The sequence below is a fragment of the Mustela nivalis genome (genome assembly GCF_964662115.1).
Source record: "Mustela nivalis genome assembly, chromosome: 14".
Classification (NCBI taxonomy): Eukaryota; Metazoa; Chordata; class Mammalia; order Carnivora; family Mustelidae; genus Mustela; species Mustela nivalis.
The window spans coordinates 32,214,843-32,222,268 of NC_139033.1; positions in this window are offsets into that span (position 1 = coordinate 32,214,843).

Here is a 7,426-nt window from a genome sequence, read left to right on the forward strand (position 1 = left end):
ATTCCTGAGTACTCTCCCCAGATATCTACAAATCATCAGGAGTTTTTCTCACTGCTGATAGGTTTGATTCCCCCCCATGCATGTCACAGTTCTCCCGCACACCAGGGGAATGACGAGAACCGTGCACATTCCCAACTATTCACAGACATCACACGATAAAGCCCCCACCCAGTCCCTGAGAACAGTTACCTCCTTTTCACATGTGGAGAAACTGAAATAGAAAAGTTAAGGCAACTTCACCTTAGAGTTTCTGAGTGAGACAGAAAAAAAAAAAAAAAGTGTTCAAGATCCCAGATTTATAATCCTTTACCCAAACTATGTCCATTTCAAGAATCCAACAGCTTAATACACTTTGTAACTTGTCAACATCTTGTTAATATTAACAACTTATTAATATGCTTTGTGACTTGTCAACATCTAGTGTTTGAGAAGCCTAAAATTCTGTCTAGAAGAAATTTTACATTAAATGATAACCTGTAATGGAAAATGACTCACATGAAATTTCTACTAAGATGCACACTTACGGGGGCGAGCGGGGGGGAAGACTCACACTGAAAAAACAAATAAAGGGTAAAGCAAGACTCCAGAATTAAACCACAAGCAGATAGTATGAGTGATTCAATTTTTCATACCGAGTGTCAGGGGATATCCAAGCAGAAAATTCAGTATCAAATCACTTATATTCGGTTGATGGATGAAGAGGAAAAGAAGGTAACGGTATGGGGAAGAGGATTCAATTCATCTTGGTGTCAAGAACCACACTCAATGGCTCAGTTAAGTATTAATCATCAGCAAGAAACTTAGCCTCTCTGGGCCTCAGGCTCCTGCAACATAAAAAGGAGAGAGGGGTTGGACCCATGGTTCTAATGTTTTCTGTGGACAGAAAGGTCAGAGAGTGAAACTTGCCTTTACTGAATCAAAAAGAGCTCAATGAGTCTAGAAAATGAATAGTATGGAGTGCCTTGAACATGATATAAAAATAAAATGAAAATTCAATATATTAGTTCATTAACAATTGGGTTTTAATTCATTAGGTAATCAAGTTACATGAACTGGTGACTTTATTCAGCTTTTCAAATATATGTATATATAAGCTATTTAAAAATTTTCCTTTTATATGTAATTCTTACAAAACAAAAGGAATGAATATATGAATCAAAATATAATCTTTCCAAAATGTCCGGTAGAAGTAAGAATTTCAATACAGCTGGTAGAAATGTAACTTAGTCAACTCTTCTGGGAAATAACACTATCAATTTGGCAATATGTGACCTTTTTAATATTCATCTCCTTTGACCCAGTAACACAGCTTTTAGAAATCTTTCTCAAGGTAATAACTACAGATAAAGTCAATGATTCATGCACAGAAATATCCACAGTAATATTACTTATAACAGAAAAGCTAGAAACCAATATATGTTTTTGAAGAGTAGTGCCCACAAGATTAAGTTGCATAACAGTAGGCTAAAATATATATATTCACATATGTATTTAGAGACTGGTTCTTGCTTTAATGCACTTGAGGTTGACAAATGACCTGTGTGTGTGTGTATACTCAGGAGACTTACAGACAGTGCATCAAATAATTAAACAGTAATCATTCCAGCGGCTGAAACTGAAAGTGACTTTTAGTTTATTTTTATACTTCCCTGTATCTGCCAAATTTTCTATTATGTCTTACGATTGAAAGTTAGGTTTCTTGACAAGCTACTTTCAAAAAAAGCTACCCGCCACAACTGGGCGTTTGCATAATAAATCTCTAGCTGGAGTTAATGATTACCCGCACCGTGCAATAAAGGCTATGCAACTCAAAGCAAAATGGCGTTTTTTTAAGAAGCAGAAATTCCAGAGTTTCCTTGGTGAGGTTCAGGACCGCTCAAAAGCCCAAAGGAAGCTGATGTCGCGCCTCACCCCAGCAACCAGGCCCAACCCCTCCCTGGATGACCCAGGCCAAGGAGCACGGAGCCCAACACCCAGGAGCTCCTCCAGGAGGATCCCCACCCCAGGAGGGGAGCACAAGTGGGAACAGGCCTGACCCTCTTTCTCCTTCCTCTCACCTCCTCCCCCGCAGCATTAGCTGCCGTGCTGACTCAGTTGCAGGCCTTGCTCTTTGCCTCCGCGGCATAATGCCACTAAAGCATGTCAAGGAGAAGCCGACACACAGCTCTAAAAGAAACCTGGCCATCACCAATCCAAATCCCTTGTTTCCGAATGGTGAAACTTAAGCCTACACTGTCTTGTGTGCCCATTTTTAAAAGTGATGTAAGATCTTTCACTACATGCCTTGTAATAACCTATTTTATATAAGCTCTACTTTCATTCCATTTTATAAATGGGAAAAAAAAAAAAACAACCCAGAGGGCCAGGGTTATTGAATAACTTTCCCAGGTCACAACATTAGTAAATGGTGGAACCCGATTCCAGGTTAAATCCAGGTGGTGTCCTTAACAAATACACCATACTCTCTTTTGAAGCACCGTCCTCTTGGTTTAAAATGAATTTTAACACACCTATTTCATGTGGACTATGGAATATATTGTGTAAAATATATGAAGTACTCCTTCCTCGAATGAGCGTTGGCTCTGTGATGACAGGACCAACCAAATGAGAGTATGAGTGTAAGAATTAACATGTCTCAGAAATAGGAAGTCAACTGGCTTCACTTGGAGGAAATTTTCAAGGAAGCTTGCAAGGAGTTGGTGGGGAGGAAGAGAAATGTATGAATCAACCCACACTCTGCATGTAAGGTACCACGCCAGGCTCTTCACATGAGAACTCTAGTTCTGAGGTGGGATTCAGAGGTGGAACTTTCTATCCAGGGTCCTCATCCCCGCCACCTTGAGGACTCCGGGATTTGCTTGCTGGAACTCCAGATCCTCCCAACGTGAAACTTGAGACCCGGCCTTTCTTCCCTGAGCCCCATTCTGCGCATGGACCCCTTCATTCACGCCCATATATCTTGTGTATCTGAGCTCAGTTCCCCCTGGACCCCAAGCCACATGAGAACAGGACCACAGTTTCTTTATCTCTATATTCCTACTCCCTCTTCTCAGAATTCACGCAATGCTTTGCACACTAACATTAAATAAGCATATCTGAAATTTGCAAAAACAACACATGAGCAGAAATCTATAGTAGAAAGCAATAAATTATCTGTGGCAATGGTGGGTGCAGGCAATGACTGTCATGAAAACAACTGGTGTCCAATTCCAAGAAAGAGAGTTGCTATTTTAGTATTTTCAAACATAAAGGATTAAAAATTATAGTAAATAAATCAAAGTTTTCTTTTTCTATCTAATTAGATCAAAATACTTACACTACTGGTTCTTTGACACCATCAACCATCAGAGTCTTGGTGGGGGGCGGGGGTGGGTGACGGAGGTAGTAGGAGAGATGAGGAGAGAGGGACAGGAGAGGAAGTACAGTCCAACTGCAGATTCCCAGACCCACATCTCCAGGCACTGTGATTCCACAGGCCTAGGTCCTGGAATCCGAATTCCTCTCAGTGGTTCAAGACTGGTGGTTCATGGGGCGCCTGGGTGGCTCAGTGGGTTAAAGCCTCTGCTTTCGGCTCAGGTCATGATCCCAGGGTCCTGGGATCGAGCTCCGCATCGGGCTCTCTGCTCCTCGGAGAGCCTGCTTACTCCCTCTCTCTCTGTCTGCCTCTCTGCCTGCTTGTGATCTCTGTCTGTCAAATAAATAAATAAATCTTTAAAAAAAAAAAAAAAGACTGGTGGTTCACCTATCATCCCTTCAAAATCACAGGCTTCTGTCTGGTTTCTTGCTGACACAGGCCATCCAGTGGTTAGCGGTGAGACTGACTGATTCCCAGCTCTGCCATTTACTGACTCTGTGGCCTCGGACACTTACTAAACTCACTTTCCCCCACTCTTCTCATCTGTAATATGGGGTGACATTAGCAACTCTTCCTATAATGAGGACGAAATCAGAGAACACAGGTCAAGTGCCTTGAAGAGTTCCTGCCACCAATAAAGGTCCAATAAATATTAGCCATCAGGATTTTTACTCACTAAAACTTGTCAGAGAAAAAAAACGTAGATTTTTTTTTTAATGGAAGAAAATGTAAGTCTATAAAGCTTGAGAGGAACTAAGAATCACTGGCTGTACCACATACATATGCACAGACATATACACTCACACACACATATATCCACAAACATACACACCCAGTTTATATGAGGTTTCCCCTTTCTGCATTTAGGTCTGGGGTTTTGTTTTATAAATAGCAAAGAGTGACAGCAAAAGAAAAACATGAAAAACAAAAATAAAAGTGGAATTCGCTGGTAACAGTAGTGGAGGATTAAGACTTTGAAGGGGGGGAACACGTGGATGGCTCAGTTGGTGACTGCCTTCAGCTCAGGTCATTACCTCAGGGTCCTGGGATGGAGCCCTGCATTGGGCTCCTTTCTCAACAGGGAGTCTACTTCTCTCTCTGCCCTGCTCATGCTTTTTTTCTCTCTCTCTCAAATAAATAAAAAAATCTTTTAAAAAAAGACTTTGAAGAGGGGAGTATATATTAATATTTCATATTAAATCATAGATATTTATTATTACTATCCCTTCAACAACTGTAATATTTTACAACTTACAAGTTCTTATTGCACACCTAGCCTTTTTCCCAAAGCAATTTTGTGTATATTATCTCTTTCAAGCCAGTTACGTTATCATGATTCCAATTTTACAAATGAGAAAACTGATATGAGAGAATTAAGTAATTACTTAAATGATGAGCTAAGCTCATCCCCAGAATTCAGACTCCAAAGACTGAGCCTGTACCAATACCACACCACCTCCACTGCTTAAAATTTAAAAAAAAAAAAAAAAAAAGTTAACAAGTAAGTATGGAGATTTGGAGATTTAATTATAGCTCAAGAATGGAAGAAAATAAATGAATCAAAGATGAATCCCTTGACATTTATTATCAGTGTTCTTTTCAAAAGCAGTTTTGAAGAGGAAGCCCAAAGACTCACCACAAAGCCAAACCACCATCCTGATTCACTTGGTTAGAATCAAGCTCCCTCCCACCCCCCCACCCCCGGGCGAAGCACCAGTCATTGGCAAGAGTCATGGCCGCCCTCCATAATGGGTGTCTCCCACACATCCCTCTATGATAGAGCCATGATTCTAGCACACCCCTAAGCTGAATTATATTGCCAGCTCCACCTTCTATTAATATTAAAAAGATGATGTATTCACTCTCCTTGTGTAAAACAATGTGTCCTTCATATTAGTTTTCAACCTACTTTCTTCAAGCTTCTAGTATTTCCAGATTCAATGAGCAAACTAGTGGTAGCATACTGTTAGCAGTCATGACTTCACAGGAAGATATCTTCAGCCAGAGAAGGAGGAGCCTAAGGAAAGTGGAGCAAGGCTTTGAGTAGACTTGGAGTAGGAGGCGGCCGTGTTAGATGGCCAGGATCCCTCCTCCTTCCCGTCCAAAAAATTACAAAGGTGCCTTTAAACAGCTGAGCACCCATAAAACATCAACCTAGCTTTAGGTTAGGGAAGGAGAAAAACTAAGAAGGAATATTTATCCCTTCTTAGCTAAGAAGCTAAGAAGGAATAAATAGGTTTATTGGCCCATGAATTGAGAACTACCAATAGAGAAGAAACAGGAAGAGCAAATTAAACTGGGATTTCTCACCTGGTAAGTCTTACATGTAGAATTTGATTCCTGAACTAAAAATCTACAGAACCTGGAATGTCTTAGCAGTTCTTTCCAAGGAGGAGATAAACTCTCAAGTCATCATGAAGCTCACCAGTTAGGTTAAGGTGTGGTTAGGTGACAAATAAGACAAACCTAATGTCAGAGGGAGGCTTCTGGGTTTCTTCCTTTTGAAAAACTCCTTCTGTTGCCTTGCTGTTCACCTCACTCTCCCTCACTGCCACCTCACTGGCAGAAATGCTCATGGTGATGAGGCAAGCTTGCCCAGGGTCTAAGCAATTCCAGGCTGTTGGAGCAATTAGCCTGGGTGGAGAACACAAATTTTGTATGTTCCAGCTCCAAAGTATTGGGGTTATTTTAACTTCACCACCACTACGATGAAAAATCCGAGTGCCGATGCTGATGTTAAGAAGACCGATTCCCAAGAATTATATTATCTTTTGTTTGATCCAGGCTCACGATTACATATGCTCTGTCAGCAGAAACTATGCTGACACACAAATACGATCTTTCCTTTACACAAGAAGTAATCAGTGTAGACGAAATAATTCTAACTTAGGAAAAAAATATATATATATCACCTTCCAAACGCCAGGTGTAGAATAGCTGTGGGGTCTGAATCTAGTGGAGTTTCCAGTCCTCCTCACACAAGGATATTCACAGTGGCAACATGTGGTGAGATATTTATTTTTAGTCATCTGATAAACATGTGCTCACCACCTGCCATCCGTCAGGCCTTACAATATCAAATGCTTCCCTGACAATACCCATGGCACAGCAAGTCCTCAAATTTCTGCTCCCTACACAACTCCTGGTGTCAGCACTGACTCAGAGGTCTCTATCCTCTTTTTCTCTGGCTCTCCCTGTATCATTTTCCCAGCATGAAATTCTAAATTAAGCCATAAACAAATTATATTCTCATCTTTCATGATGCCCTGTTGGCTTGGGGCAGGTTGCTCTCCTGTCTTCTTCGAGTCTCACTTTTCTTATCTTTAAAATGAGGTTAATAACACCTACCTGTGGGGGAGATGAGAAAAATAATTATCCCTGAAATACTTTGAAGATGAAAAGGGCCACATTACTCTTGGTGCCTATTGTCTGGCCAAATATGCTGATTTTTCCATTTGCATTGGCATGGTCTTCAGGAACACCAAAGAAAAGACTGTCAGGAAGAGTCCGTGTGCTTAATTCTTGGCAGATAAGCAAACACCGCCTATAGCTGCATTCTTCCACTGTCTCAAAGAATACACTCTCCTAACCAAATTACTCTTTTGAGAATGGAAGCAAAAGGGAAAGAATCCAACATTTATTTTGCCTTTTCTATGCAAATCTCAGATAACTAGGCAGTTGACAAAGAGTTTTCATTTTATAGGAGTATCCCAGCTGGGGGTGCCTGGGTGGCTCAGTGGGTTGAGCCTCTGCCTTCAGCTCAGGTCATGATCCCAGGGTCCTGGGATCGAGCCCCGAGCCCCGAATCAAGTTCTCTGCTCAGCAGGGAGCCTGCTTCCTCCTCTCTCTCTGCCTGCCTCTCTGCCTACTTGTGATCTCTCTCTCTGTCAAGTGGATGAATAAAATCTTTTTTAAAAAAATGAATATATGGTACTGCTGGGTTGGAGACAGGAACTGTGTCAGGGAAAAAAAAAAAGAAGTATCCCAGCTAATGAATAAAGAACTTATAGGATTAGAGCCCCACTTTATAACCATGAGTGAACTAGTACATGTAGGGCATGATCATCAATG